The sequence below is a fragment of the Ornithorhynchus anatinus genome, chromosome 8 (genome assembly GCF_004115215.2).
Source record: "Ornithorhynchus anatinus isolate Pmale09 chromosome 8, mOrnAna1.pri.v4, whole genome shotgun sequence".
NCBI classification, from domain to species: Eukaryota; Metazoa; Chordata; class Mammalia; order Monotremata; family Ornithorhynchidae; genus Ornithorhynchus; species Ornithorhynchus anatinus.
Window position 1 is genome coordinate 29,297,049 of NC_041735.1, and position 15,873 is coordinate 29,312,921.

The following is a 15,873-nucleotide window of genomic DNA, read 5'->3' on the forward strand; positions in this document are numbered from 1 at the left end:
CCAGTTGTCTGCCCTGTGACATTGGACAAGTCACTTAATTTCTCTATGCCTCAGGTTCCTCAACTGCAAAATGAGGATTCAACATCATTTCTCTCTCCTACTTAGACTGTCAGCCCTATGTGGGATAGGAACTGCATCTTATATGATTAACTGGTATCTTCCCCAACACATAGAACAGTGCTTAACCCACAGGAAGAACTTAACAAATATTATTATTGGTTTTATTCCTAATCTTAGCACTTGTTAATGGTTATTATGTTTATTAAGTAGTTACAAGTTAGTAAGTATGATGTTTAGCATAAGTAAGTGCAAGTAAGAATGAGCATGGCCTCGATCCCGTTAAAAGGATCACAACCCCCGAGAACTAGAAATTTCCTCTGTATTTCGCCGACAAGAAAACAGGAGCACAGAGAGGTATCGGTGCAGTTATTCGTATATTCAGTTACTTCATCTTGAAATATTTATAAATGTTTATACTATTCCCCCGATACATGCTTGAGCTTTCTCTTGCTCCCACAGTTTGTAAATTATTTTTGTCTGCCTGTGTACCCTGTTAGATTTTAAGATCCTGAGATCAGGGAATGTGTGTCTTGATTCCCTTTTTCTCTCCCAAACACTTAATTGTAAAAGAGGTAATAGTGTTGTATTAATATTAGCAGTTGTTGAAGCAGCAAAGCAATGTGGTTTGTGCTAGGTCCTCTTCCTCCCTGATACATTTCTTCTCCCAAACATGTTGCAGTTAGTATGGAGAAGCAGCAGGGTACAGTGGATAGAGCAAGGCCTGGGAATCAGAAGGTCTTGGGTTCTAGTCCTGGCATCGCCACTTCTCTGCGCTGTGACGTTGGGCAAGTCACTTTACTTCTCTGGGCCTCAGTTGCCTCATCTGTAAAATGAGGATGAAGACTGTGAGCCCCACGTGGGACAACCTGATCACTTTGTATCCCCCCACCCAGTGCTTAGAACAGTGCTTTGCACATAGTAAGCACTGAACAAATACCACTATTATTACTATTATAATTATATTTACCTTAATGCTTAGAAAGTGGCTGGCACATACTAAGCACACCACTATCATTATTATTATTATTATTATTGGAGACTAGCTAAAAGTGATTCCTGCCAGTAGCTGAAATCATTCTCAGCAGATACAACTAAATGCTTTGGAAGGTACTTAAGTGGATGTCACTTCATACTTTAGCAGCATATTGGTAAGAAATTCACTGCCCTAAATGTAATGAGAATTACCTGGGACAAATATCAACCATGTCCATTTTCTGCTTCAGGTCTCCAAACATAAGCTAATCGGGTTGGACACAGTCCCTGTCCTGCACAGGGCTCACAGTCTTAATCCCCATTTTACTGATGAGGGAACTGAGGGACAGAGAATTGAAGTGACTTGCCCAAGGTCACACAGCAGACAAGAGGTGGAGCCGGAATTAGAACCCAGGTCTTTCTGACTCCCAGGCCCGTGCTTTATCCACTATGCCACACTACTTTACTATTTCCATGAGTGCCACGGCTATTTTAAAGAGGTGGTTAAGTACTGTACTTTCCAAGCACTTAGTACAGTGCTCTGCACATAGTAAATGCTCCATAAATGATTGAATGAATGAATGAATGAAGGATGGGATATCAAGGCTGTGCTTGCCCCATTTGAAGAGGTTAGAGTTGATTATTATCTAGTGAACTGGATTGCTGTAGACATCTGCTGTGTGATTTTGGGTAAGTGACTCTACTTTTCTGGGCCTGTTACCTTCTCTGTAAAATGGGGATGAAGACTGTGATCCCCACGTGGGACCACCTGTTTTCCTTGTATCTACCCCAATGCTTAGAACCGTGCTTGGCACATAGTAAAAACTTAACAAATACTGTCATTATTATTATTATAATGTTTTTTTAGGGGAGCCTGCATGATCCACTTAGACTGCAGTCATAGCGTGAAATAACGATAGATTACCACCTCTCCCCATTGGTAAAAGCTGAGTAGATCTAGTCTTATTCATCCATCTAAGGCCTGAAGAATACAATACTCTCCTCACTGCCGCAGGAACAGGAAACTCAGCAGGGAATCAAAGGAATCACAGGGAATAGGGCTGAAAAGCAATTTGCTCTCCTCCCAGAGGAGAGGGAGCCCCTTAGCAGATGCAGAAACAACAAAGATCCCCTAAGCCGTGCCAACCTCTTCGTTATTCAGACTTCTTTGAGCAGCTCCCCCAAATCAGTTCATCATTCACCCAGATCTTTCCTCGCTTTCCTCTAATCCTTTTGTCTTTGACTCGGATACTCTCAGCCTTTTGGCCGTTGAGAGAGGCGAGGCTCCTGCTCTTGTCTTCTCCCTCTGATACACCATCTGGGATTGCTCCTCCCTTTCAGGTATGGCACGGCAGTCATTTGTTCCTTCCAAGTTATGACTCTCCTCCTTGGTGAGGGACGTTCATCTATGCTCAGAATTTTCAGAAAGAATTTTCCCACATCTGCTGAATCCTTGGTTTGTGCCAGGTCCTCTTCTTTCCTTCTTCCTTCTTCTTTTTGTTATAACAGTGTTCTTCCTCTTGCTCCCACTGTTTGTAAATAATTATCTGTTGGTTCAACCCATTAGATTGTAAGCTCCTGGAGGTTTATACTGTTTTCTCCCAAAGGAGTACAGTGCTTTCCAGCTCAAAGATATCTGTACTGTTGTATGGTTGGAGAAAAATTTCCTTTTTTTAAAAATGGTATTTGTTAAGCACTTACTGTGTGTCAGCTCCTGTATTAAGCACTGGGGCAGATACAAGCTAATCAGGTTGGACACAGTCCCTATCCCACTGGGGGCTCACAGTCTTAATCCCCATTTTACAGACGAGGTAACTGAGGCACAGAGAAGTGAAGTGACTTGCCCAAGGCCACATAGCAGACAAGTGGTGGAGCTGAGATTAGAATCCAGGTCCTTCTGACTCCCAGGCCAGTGCTCTATCCACTAGGCCTCACTGTTTCTCGGATTCACTAAATAATAATAATAACAGCATTTTTTAAGCACTTACTATGTGCCAGGCACTGTTCTAAGCACTACCATTGATAATGATGATGCTACTTCTAGCGATGGTGTGCTCTTACTTGGTCAGCGCAAGGTTGGAGAGGTCAGATCCCTTTGTACTGTAAAAAAGCTTTATTAACTTATTTGGGAAACAGAAACAAAACTCCCCTTCCTCTACACAACTAAAAATCTTGTAGTAATTGAAAGAGGCCTTAGTGAAAATTTAGAGTCCCACCAGAATAATCTTGATTTGCAATTCCTCATAACTCTACCTTGGGCTCTGTGGTGGATTGCGTTTAGATTGGGCCAAATACAGTCTACCCCCCATAGGTTCTCCTTTGGTCTTAACAAAGTAGGAGTAGAACATGTGCCGTTGAGTCTGATCCAATGTTGGTGAAATACTGGCGTCACATATGCCCAAGCAAATGCCACCTCTGCAGTTTGCTGATTGACTTTTTCAGTAAATTGTTGGGACAGTGCTTCCGGAAATAATAATAATAATAGTGGTATTTGTTAAGTGCTTACTATGTGCAAAGCACCGTTCTAAGTGCTGGAGGGATACAAGGTGATCAGGTTGTCCCATGTGGGGCTCACAATTTTAATCTCCACTTTACAGATGAGGTAACGGAGGCACAGAGAACTTAATCACACAGCTGGCAATTGGTGGACCCGGGATTAGGACCCATGACCTCTGACTCCCAAGCCCGGGCTCTTTCCACTGAGCCATGCTGCTTCTCTAGTAAGGAACTTTCTACCCCAAAATTCAATTAAGAAAATGCAATTGTCTGGTTTGCAGGGAACTGGAGAGGGGTTAAGCTGGGAAAGACAGGCTGACAGCTTCGAGTGATGACCAATCAGAAAATTTTCCTCAGAGTGGCAGAAGACAATGAAAATGAAGGGTGAACAGGGGTGTGAGGAAGGGTGAAGTTGGAATGGGTGGTTGGGCACCTTGTGCTCTTACTTACCAGGGCACTCTGCGCTATTGATGGGGTGAGGAGAACCAAGTCATTTCGGCAGTGGGAATTGCTTTCTTTAAGGAACCGACACGTTTTGCCCTAAAATTAGGGGATTCATTTTTGGCAGAGTCTGTGCTCTGTTCAGAACATCGGTGAGATGGTGAAAGTGATTACAGTTAAGACAGGGGGAGGACATCCACTCTGCATGGAGTCTCTATGTGGGATTATAGGATTGTTTAGAGAATTTCTAGTCTGAGGCTTAGACACCAGGATCTGTGGTGGTCTCTTGGCTTTGACATCTGGATCCTGCCATTGCCCAGCTATTGTCTATTTTTTATGGTATTTGTTAAGTGCTTACTATGTGCCAGGCACTGTACTAAGCACTGGGGTAGATACAAGGTAATCAGTTTGGACACAGTCCCTGTCCCAAATGGGGCTCACAGTCTTAATCTCCCTTTTACAGATGAGGTAATTGAGGAATGAAGAAGTAAAGTGACTTGTCCAAAGTCACACAGCAGACAATTGGCAGAGCTGGGACTAGAACCCAGGTCATGAGAAGCAGTGTGGCTTAGTGGAAAGAGCACAGGCTTGGGAGTCAGAGGTCGTGGGTTCTAATTCCGGCTTCATCACTTGTCAGCTGGGTGACTTTGGGTAAGTCACTTACCTTCTAAGTGCCTCAGTTCCCTCATCTGTAAAATGGGGATTAAGGCTGTGGGCCCCACATGGGACAACCTGAATACCCTGTATCTACCTCAGTGCTTAGAACAGTGCCTAATAATAATAATAATAATGTTGGTATTTGTTAAGCGCTTACTATGTGCCGAGCACTTTTCTAAGCGCTGGGGTAGACACAGGGGAATCAGGTTGTCCCACGTGGGGCTCACAGTCTTAATCCCCATTTTACAGATGAGGGAACTGAGGCACCGAGAAGTTAAGTGACTTGCCCAAAGTCACACAGGTGGCCTAGCACATAGTAAGTGCTAACAAATACCATTATTTTTATTCTGACTACCAGGCCCAAGCTCTTTCTACTAGGCCATGCTACATTTCTCCAGAAGGGATTTTCTGGGTTGGTTCTATGGGTCAACGGGTTCCTGGAGGGGTCCTACATGAGGCTACAAAAGCTTCCTCTCTGGGAATCAATCTTGAACCCCAGTTTCTGGTTTGCCTTAATACCAGTGGGTACTCTGCAGTTTGGGGGTCTTGGAGTCCATACTCAGATGTCAGCACTTTGAGGGCTTAGACTAGAGAGGCAGAGTGCCCTAGCGGAAAGAACAGTTGACGGGGAGTCAGGCAATCCATATTCTAGTCCCAGCTCTGCCACTTTACTTGCTGTGTGATCTTGGGTAAGTCACTTAACCTCTCTCTGCCTCAGTTTCCACATTTGAAATAAATACCTCTTCTTCCATCTTGGATTGTGGGCAGGGATTATGACTTTAGCACAGAGTTTAGCACAGTGATTGCTTCACAAAAACCATCATTATCATCATCATAATCATCATCATCACCATAATCAGCATAGTGTTCTGCTCTCAGAAAGCACAAAATTAGTACTCCTAGCGGATTGATTGGTTGATTGATCAAGGATTTCATTAAAATGGAAAAAAGCATCCCTTGTTTTGATCCCTTGAATAAGACAGTTCATCCTGGTTCTGAAGACAAAACGGTTCATGACCTAACCAGGAGATGGACACTCTTGGTTTCCTCCAAGAGACATGTCATTGTGTTTGGAGCACGTGCTGATTGTCTAGGGCTGGGGGGATAGTGGTGGCTGTGCTAATTTGCAAATTCTTTGGTCGCACTTAGCCGGGTGTGATTTTAATTCATTTTCCCCCTTGATAATCATAAAGTGCTCTCAGCCTGCAAGTATCCATTTTTGAACGACACATTCAGCGTCCCACTCGGGGAGTACATTAAATGGGAAGCCCACAGGGGAGTCCATTGAGATGGAGAGAGTTGTTTGGGAAGAGACAAGGTGCCCCAGGAGTTCATTTTATACCCTCAGATGACAGTCCCTCTCTGCTGCTGCTCAGCAGAGTGACACTTACCCAAACCTGCACGTGCTTGGTACCACGGGAGGAGGAGAGCGTAGTCTCGGTGATATCATTTCCCAGTGGCAAGGATGGAGATGGGCATTTAGTTTTTATTTACTCCCCTTTCCCACAGTTCCTTTAAGGCAGGGCCACTCGGGTTGTCACCAGTGGACTGCCAGTTCAATCTAAGGGGGCGGGAGCCTGGCTGAGCTCATCTTTGGGATTTGAGCCACTGCGCAGACTCTGAACCTCTGGCCCTCCAGGGTCAGTGGGTCACTGGGTGGGGGTGGGGGAGAGGAAAGGGCTGCATTCGCAATGAATCCAGCCACGGCTTGGAGAATGGTCGGCTGCTTCATCACGAGAGGGGGTTGGTCTCTCTGGAGTACGGTCAGTGGCTGAAGCCCGGCAGATGCCCCCTGGACACAACCTGAACGAGGCTCTCTTGGTTCTGAAGAATACAAGTGAAATTATTTCCTACACGAAACTGCCTGAAATAGGAAGGTGAGGAAGGAAGGGGCCAGTTTACAGGTGGGGCATTAAATAGCATAGTGAAACGTGGCTCGGCTTTTCATTTTCTGAAACACCACCCTACAATCCCTACAAACCACACATTCCTTGCTCCTATTTCCTTCCGGCAACCTGCCATCTCTCATCTCATCTTCTTCTGCTCTGCCAGGACAGGGTGCTTTAAGCCAACCCAGCCTTACCTTAGCCTCAGCCCGACAGGTGTTGAAGAGTCCACGTCTGGCCAGCCCAGAACCCAATTTAAAAGGCAATTTCAAAACATTGGGGCAAACATTGTAAGGAGGAATGACCCCGCTCAGGATCAGCAGGGCCCCAGAAAAGCTGCATTTAAATGTCCTCTGTTTAGCTCGAGATGAGCCCATATCGAAGACCCCTTTTGCCCTTCCCTCATGCTGCTTGTTCTGGCAATGGGTAAGGGGTGGGAGGAAAGAAAGAGAGAGAGCAAGAGCAGGGAAGGAGCTATGCCCAAACAGGAGGTTCAGCTCTATCCTGGCCGAACCAGGCTCTATAAAATTCAATTCCCCTAGGCCTGGTGGCTTGGGTACAGCTCTCCCTCTTCTTCCTCCGCCTCTAAGCCTGTCTCCCTGCCAGCCCTTTTATCATGATCACGGTAGTTCGTGACACCTCTGGGGAGAGTTGAGGAAATAGCATCTTTGGCTGCCAAGTTGTAGCCACGAGTCATTTATTACTTCAGAAGGGGCCTTGGCTATTAAAACGCACAGACCTGTGTTCTCTCCGCTCTTTAAAGGAACAGATTTCATCAGAGTCAAGACCCCAAAATTCATTGCTCAACATCAGAGGAAAGTGCTGATGAGACGAGTTCTCAGTTTGTCCAAGTTCTGCCTGTTTCCCCGTCTGTTCATTGGGGTTGCAGTCACAATGCCAGGATTAGTCTAAAGAATGGGAGTCACGGCTTCTCATCCACAAAAGGGGTCAGGAGGAGGAGAGAGAGAGAGAGAGAGAGAGAGAGAGAGAGAGAGAGAAAGAGGCAGAGAGGGTGAAACATATGCTCCCTTTCCACTCCCCTCAGCAGCAAGTAAATTAATGACAGGATGAGAGAAACAGTCTTTCAGGCTGAAACTTTTAAGATGATGTTCTCTGCTAAAGTTTGGGAGACAACTTTTCTCAGACATGGAAGCAGGGGTCTGAAAGGCAACTCAAGGTCAGTGGTCCTTCCCCTTGCCTCCAGGTAGAGCCGCCGCTAATCCAACCTGGTCAGAAAAAATGGTATTTTTGGCTGTCCAACAAAATTACGTGTTTCTTTTCAGGAGTCATGATCTGGGATGGAATTATCGAGGTAGTCCAGTATATGATACTGTGCCTGTTCCTTCCAGGCTTAGCCAGCTGCCTCACAGAGGGGGCTGTGGGCTCAGGGACACCAGGAGAGAGTGTGGATGGCTCAATGTGTCCCTCACCACTACTGCAAAAACAACTCAAAAAAACCAAAAAAACCCAATTTATTTGCTATTGTTTTAATGAGATGCTCTTCTCCTTGATTATATTTATTGCCATTGTTCTTGTCTGTCTCTCCCGATTAGACTGTAAGCCCATCAAAGGGCAGGGACTGTCTCGGTGACCGACTTATACATTCCAAGCGTTTAGTACAGTGCCCTGCACATAGTAAGTGCTCAATAAATACTATTGAATGAATAACTCCAACACACATGAAAGTTTCTATCTAAGCTCCGTTTCCCCCATCTCTAAACCAGAATCCTTGGAAACATAAAGAGCTCCATCCTAGCCTCTTTCATTCATTGAATAGTATTTGTTGAGCTCTTACTATGTGCAGAGCACTGTACTAAGTGCTTGGAATGTACAATTCGGCAACAGAGAAACAATCCCTGCCAAATGACGGGCTCACGGCCTAATCGACGGGCCTCTTGTCGAGGGAAAGACTGCAATGCCACTGACAGCAATCTTGGGGTCAGTACAGCGTTCACTCGCATAGCAAGAAAAGCTGCTCAACTTAGTGGATGTCATGGGCCTAGAAGTCAGAAGAACCTGGATTCTAATTCCAGCTCCACCACATCTCTGCTGTGTGACCTTGGCAATTCACTTCACTTTTCTGGTCCTCAGTTACCTCAACTATTAAGAGTGTGATCGCCATGTGGGACAGGGACTTTGTCCAACCTGAGTAACTTGTATCTATCCCAACACTTAGAACAATATCTGGCACATAGTAAACACTTAAAAAGTACCATAATAATTATAGTAATAATAATTACTATTATTATCAATACTAATACTAATACTAATTGGGTTTTCTCCAGCACAAGGTAAAAGTGTGCAAGACACTCTCTCTCATTGGTCCTCACTCTCATGAATACAATACAGAACAGGCTTCAACCTGAAGGTAGCTCTACAATTTCTTCCAAATTCTGGTGGCTTGGGCATCCATGGTGTGGTCAGGGGTCTTCCAGGCGATGTGATTTCTAGAAATACTGGCATCAGTTTCAGATGATGGTTACCCAGCCTCCTCTCAGACTTCCTGATTCACAACTTGACATTCAAAGGGCCCCGAGTCTTTTGCATTCGATCTTGGTTCATCAGTGAAGGGTTTACAAAGATGCCCCAAAAGACGGTCTGTAAGGTTGGGGCTGGCTAGGACTCATCACGTAAATGTCCTTTTCCAGTTGTCTGAGAAGACTCTGCCTTGAGAGTGGGGGCTGGGCTGCCCAGGTGGCGAGCAGAGGATGTGGGGGCGTGGGGGTGGGGCAGGGAATTGGAAAACGATGGCTCACTGGGACTCAGGCTTCCTCGGATTTCACAGAGCAAAAATCTCTCCCACCTCTCTCAGGCTTCTCCTGCCTGGAGAGAAATGGGTCAGAAACCTTCTCTCTCAACTCTTTTAGCATAAAGCATATCATAAATGAGAGAGGAGAAAATCTTGTTTGCTGAAGGGCTGCTTGGACGCACTGCCTTTTGGCCTTTTGAGAGCATCTTTGAAATGGAAATGCCCAGCTGCCTGACCTTCTGTTCAATGACCCCTTTTGTACAAAGTCAAATGCTGGGCCATACCAGTCACAGTGCACCTAGGGAAACAAGCAGGCTGGCCATGGGGGTTTACAAGTGTCTGATTTTTTTTTTTTTTTGCTACCTGCAGTTGTGATTTTTCCTGTTGGGGGCGACAATTTTACTCAGCTTATTGGGCAGGAGGTTTGACAAGTTTGGTTCTCAAAAGGCAAGTAAAATGGAACTCAAAATTGGCAAAATCCTCTGAAGTGCTGAGAGGGTTCTGCTTGCAGCAGATCCTTAAATGGCCATAGAGTCTGGGTCTGGAGCCTTTTCATTTCCAGCTGTTTTATTAGTCCAGTCAGTCAATCAATCAGTGGTGTTCAGCGAGCTCTATTTTAAGTGCTTGAGAGTGTTCAACTGAAGCAAGACAAGCACTTGCCCTGCCCTCAAGGGGTTTGCCAACTATTAGGGGATGAACAAAAATCCCTTGCAAAAAGTGGAAGCAGGAGGAACATGGATAAAATAGGCAGTAGAGGAAGTATGTTAGGGTGGTAAATCAGCATAAATGACCGAATGTCCAACTCCACCTGCATCTGTTTGTAAGAATCATTAGACTTTAAGTTTAAACTGAAAATCCTGACCCAGGGGAGAAATCCCAGCAGGGACAAAGGAACAAAGGCAAGTCTGGCCTGCAGAGAGACTGCAAAGGAGGAGCAAGAAGAGGGTTGTCTTTCCCAGTGGATTTTTCCCAGTGGACTGTGGATTTAGAGAGCAGAGCTGAATGCTTCCCTCCATTTTATCCTCTCTTCACCTTTGTGGTGGCCTGCCGAACTCACAATAAGAACAAACTCTGGTTGGAACATCAGACTGGCTGCATTTGGCCCCAGAAACCCCATTTCAAGCCTTGATAATCAGGTATCAAAGGGACTCAGATCCACCTGGATGCTTCCGATAAACATCTGAACTAAATCTATAATCTTGTCCACCCAGTGTTGTTTAGGGGACCCACACTTTAGATCCTCGATATCACCAGGCAGGCATGTCCCTCAGACACCCCAGGCAAGGATTGGAACCCTTGTCTGCCTTTGTTCGGTTCAAATCCTGGGCCTAGTGTTGACAACCTATAACTGATATGATATCAGGTCTCTCATTTAGCCCTGTCCCAGCTCACTTTGAATTGAGTTCCAAAGCCACATAGGGAGGCAGTGGGATTAAGAGGAATCAGAAGACCTGGATTCTAGTCCCAGCTCCGCCATCGGCTCTTCTGTATAAACTCTGGCAAGTCACTTAACCTCTCTGTGCCTTTGATTTGTTTCAGCCTTGAAATGGGGATAGTAATATATGTCCCTCCCTACCTCACAGGGATGCTGTGGGATCAAATGGGATAAATGATGCTATGGGAAAATAAAGTGGGTTGTTTCAGGAACACATGACCCTGGGGGTTGGGGCGGAGGAGGGGCATTTGAGATATGGGCAGATAGCAGTTCCAGGTCACTGTGTCTCTCTCGCTTATCTTTCCACCTCCCCCTAGCCCACATCTTGCCTCTGGCCTGGAATGCCTTCCCTCCTTAAATCCGACAGAGAATTACTCTCGCCACCTTCAAAGACTTGATAAGGGCACATCTCCTCTGGGAGGCCTTCCCAGAGTAAGCCTCCTTTCCTGTTTTCCCACTCCGTTCTGTATTGTCCTGACTTACTCCCTTTGTTCTCCTCACTCCGCCCCCCGCCCCCCAGTCCTACATCACTTATATCTGTAATTTATTTGTATTGATGTCTGCCTCCCCCCATCTAGACTGTAAGCTCATTATGGGCAGAGAATGTGTCTATTGTTGTATTGCTCTCCCAAGCACTTAGTACAGAGCTCTGCACACAGTAAGCACTCAATAAATAAGATTGAATGAATGAAAGAAACCTCGGGCTGCTCGCACCAAAACCTGTCAGGTGTGTGAGTGGAGTCGGAGTAAGCTGAAAGGCAAGGTAGGGATGGGAAGAACCCAGAGACAGGACAAGGGGCCAAGAGGCACGGAGCTTCCCTGGGGACCTTCCTCTTGCCATTTCCCCTTCTCCTATGGACTAATCTCAACTTGAGCTGTCTTGTCCCACTTGCCCAACTGCCATTGAATCCAGCTTTCTCCAGGAAATTCAGTGATTCATTTTATGGCTGCCAGGGTGAAGGTTGTGTTTTGTACTTTGTGGTCATTTTGTTTCTTATTCTTATTTTTTCCTGGAAAGAAAGAAAAAAATATAAGTTTATTTACAGATGGAGAGTGCCAGTGTCCAAGAGGATATGGCAGGGAAGAGATAGGGTTGATGGATAGGGCTGCCCGGGGTAACTGCCCTTGGACCCCCACTCTAAGGCACTCCGCTTCTCTGGGTGAATGTGGTCTTAGAGAGCAGGAGCAGAAGGGAAGTAAGGGAGGTGGGGAGCTTGGGACTGAGTGCTGCTGTCTTTCCCCTGCTCTCTGGAGTGTGGCCCCTTGGGACTGCCAATTGGTCCATGGTCTGTTACCCTCTAAGGTGTAGAACTGTTCAGAGCACTGATAGGAGGCCGTGCTGGTGCACAAGATGCTGATGACAGCAGGATGGGAGATTTGAAGATGGAACATTTTCTCTCTCACCTGCCTTGAGGCAATGGGACCCAGCTCCAGGCTAATCTCCCTGGATACTGAGTTCCCACTTGGGGTGGCCCAATCTTTTGGGTGATTCAGGAAAGTTGGTGCATGAAAGCTCATGCCCCTGGAATTCTTCTCCATGGCTTACCCCATCCTCCATGGCTTGCTCCATCACCCCCACAACCCTTATCATCCTCACTGACCCCGACAGGGCCTACTCCTCTTCTTGGTCATCATCTCACATGTTTCACGTAAGGTCTGTGTGCTTGAAGGACCCCAGGGATCTTTCTCTGTTGGAACAGAGAAGACAACAAAGGATCCAAATGGTTCCATAGGGAGAGTGGATGCTGTTATCGATGATGAAATCCTGACTGTGGGTAGGCATGGCTGAAAAGTCCTCTGTGTCTCTGACACTCACTCCATTCCATCCTGTGGATAACCACAGAGGTTATCTCAGGCACTGATGTTCTTGCAAATTTCTGCCCCTCTTGCCATTTTCCAGTCTGCCTCCTGGTCTGCTGATCTTCCCGATAGGTTTGCTCAAAGAGAGCTCTCCTCTCCCTCTTTGGGCATGCACAAGGCTGATCAGCCTGCTAGAGTTGTCTAGTACTGTACACTGCTACAACCCCTGACTCCAGGATGTTTCTCTGAACTTCAACCTGCACTTTTCTCAAAATGCATGCTTTCCTTCAGGAAAGAACCTGGTTAGGAAATGGGGGAATGTTTTTCCCAGAGTGCATATCTATCTGGGTAAGATGTGATGTGTTGTGATGAAGAAATCATTGTGTGCATTTCCCTGACATCATCCAAGTGATAAGTGCAGCAACAGGCATTTTGCATTTACTGGGTTCATAAGGAATGTAGGAAAAACTAAGCTCAACCTGCCCAAACCTGTCCCATTCCAGTTTACCATGCAGCAGATGCTTGAGGTGTCTGACTCTCTTCCAGTCTCCCCATTGAATCCCAGTAGATATGAGCAAGTCAATCCCTGTCTCATGTTCTACCTCAGCCTGGGGGTGCCCCCTTCCTCCAGCAGTGGCGCCTGGTGGAAAGAGCACAGGATTGGAAGTCAGGAATCCTAGGTTTTAATATCGCTCTCCTTCTTCCTTGCTCTCTTTCTCCCCATCACCTGCCTCATCTTCTTCTCCACTCCTCCATCTTCCTCCTTCTCTCTCCCCATCTCCCTTCCTATTGCCCTTTCTGCTCCTTATCTGTATCTGTCTCTTTTCTAGTTTCCCTTTCTATCTCCCTCTCCATTTCCCTCTCCATCTTCCTCAATGTCTCTTCTCCATTTCCCTAATCAATCCATCAGTGGTATTTTTGAGCACTCCCTGTGGGCAGAACAGTGTACTAAATGTCTGGGAGAGTACAACACAGTAGAGTTGGAAGACCTGGTCCCTGCTCTCAAAGAGTTTATAATTTAGTGAGGGAGACAGACAATAATATTAATTACAGGCTGGGGAAATGACAGAGTTTAAGTATATGAATGCAAGTACTGTGGGGCTGGGAACGGGGTGGATATAAGTGGTTATGGGGTACAGAGCCTAATGCCTAAGCAATGCAGGAGGGCAAATAGTTTGGGGAAATGAAAGGTTGGTCAGGTAAAGCTTTTTGAAGGAGATATGACTTTAGTAGGGCTTTGAAGATCAATCAGTCAATTGTATTTATTGAGCATTTTCTGGGTGTAGACCACTGTACTAAGCACTTGGGAGAATACGAGAGAGTTCATAAACACTTTCTCTGATCTCCTCAAGCTTATAATCAAGAGGGGGAGGTAGACATTGATCTAAATGGATAAATCATAAATATAATGTAATAATAACTGTGGTATTTGTTAAGTGCTTACTATGTGTCAAGCACGGTTCTAAGCATTGGGAAAGATACAAGATAAATAGGACTGACGTGTCCAGTAGGTACAGATCCACATGTAAAGATGGTGCAGCATGGGAAAGGGTTTAACTGGGGAAGACCTCTTGGAAAAGATGTGACCTTAATTAGGCTTTGAAGGTGAAGAGGTTGGTGATCTGGTGTATACAGAGGGGAAGGAGTTCCAGGCCTGAGGGAGGATGTGTGGGAAAAGGATCTGCAGTGGGGTAGACAAGACAGGGGCACAGTAAGCAAGCTGCTGCTAAAAGATTGAAGTGTGCAGGCTGTGTTGTAGTGGAAAAGGATGAAGGTTAGTCAATTGTATTTATTGAGTGCTTACTGTGTACAGAGCACTGTACTAAGCACTTGGGAGACTACAATATAACAGACACATTCCCTGCCCACAGTGAACTTACAGTCTAAAGGAGGAGACAGACATTAGTTATAAATAAATTACAGATATGTGCATAGTACTGCGGAGCTGGGAGTGGGGATGAATAAAGGGAACAAGTCAGAGTGATGCAGAAAGGAGTGGGAGGAGAGGAAAGGAGGACTTGGCCAGGGAAATCCTCTCCGAGGAGATGTGCCTTCAATAAGCCTTTGAAGGTGAGGTAAGAAGGGGAGATATCATTGAGTGCCTTAAAACTAATGGTGAAGAGTTTCTGTTGATGCCACAGAGATGGATGAGCAGCCATTTCAAGTGTTTCAAGAGTTGGGAGAAGTGGATGGAGTGATTTTTTTTTAGAAAAATGATTTGGACAGCAGAGTGAAATATGGACTGGAGAGAGGGAAGGCTGGAGTCAAGGAGTTCAGCAAGAAGGCTGATGGACTAGTCAAGGGTGAAATGATAAATGCTGGGATCAGCATGGGAGCAGTTTGGATGGAGAGGACAGGGCAGAATCTAGAGAGGTTGTGGAGGTAGAACTGAAAGGATTTGGGGTCAGACTGAATATATGGGTTGAATGAGGAGACAGTCCCTATCTCCATATCCATCCAACTCTTCATCTTCCTTTCTGACTCCCTCCACATCTTCCTCCCTGTCTCTGTTCCCATCTTCCTTTCCATCTCCCATTACATCTTCCTCCCCATCTTCCTCTCTGTCTCCCTCTCCTCTTTCCCTGGTTCCTTCTTCATTTCCCACTCCAATTCCCTCTTTTTTTATTCCCCTCCTCTCAACCATATATCCTGAGTATGTACTTAGTACACTGATCTGTACACATTAAGTGCTCAATAAATACGACTGACCGATTTAAACAGTTATGTAAATAAAGAAGAACTTTGAAACAGATCTCTTGAACCACAGTGATACTTGTTTCACTTTAAACAGCTTGTCGCCTTAGGCTAGGATCTCTGGGTCAACTCATCTGACCAATCATTGAGCACCCAGGATGGTTGAAGGTTAAATACCACTGAGCGGGCAGTACTGGGTCAGTTAAATTATGATAATAATAATTGCGGCATTGTTAAGTGCTTATTATGTGCAAAGCACTGAAATAAATGCTGAGGTAGTTGCACTAGAAATAGATCAGACATAATCCCTATCCCACGTAGGGCTCAACAGTCTAAGTGGGAGGGAGTATGGGTATAGACTCCCCATTGTTCAGATGAGAAAACTGAGGCCCAGAGAAAGGAAGTGATTTGTCTAAGCTCACACAAAGGAGGCAAATGGCAGAGCTGGGATTAGAACCCAGGTCCTTTGACTCCAAGGACCGTGCTCTTTCCACTAGGCCATGCTGCTTCTCAAATCTGCACCCTGAGTGTGCTCCTATAGCGTCCAAGAAAGGGGATGAAGGAGTTGAATGCATGTCCCTGGCTGGTGGAAGCGCGAGTCACACCTTCCTAGGGGTGTCTGATCGCGTGTGGATCAGGCCCAGTGGCAGGCGGCCCAGACTTGTAGCACACACAAAAACAGT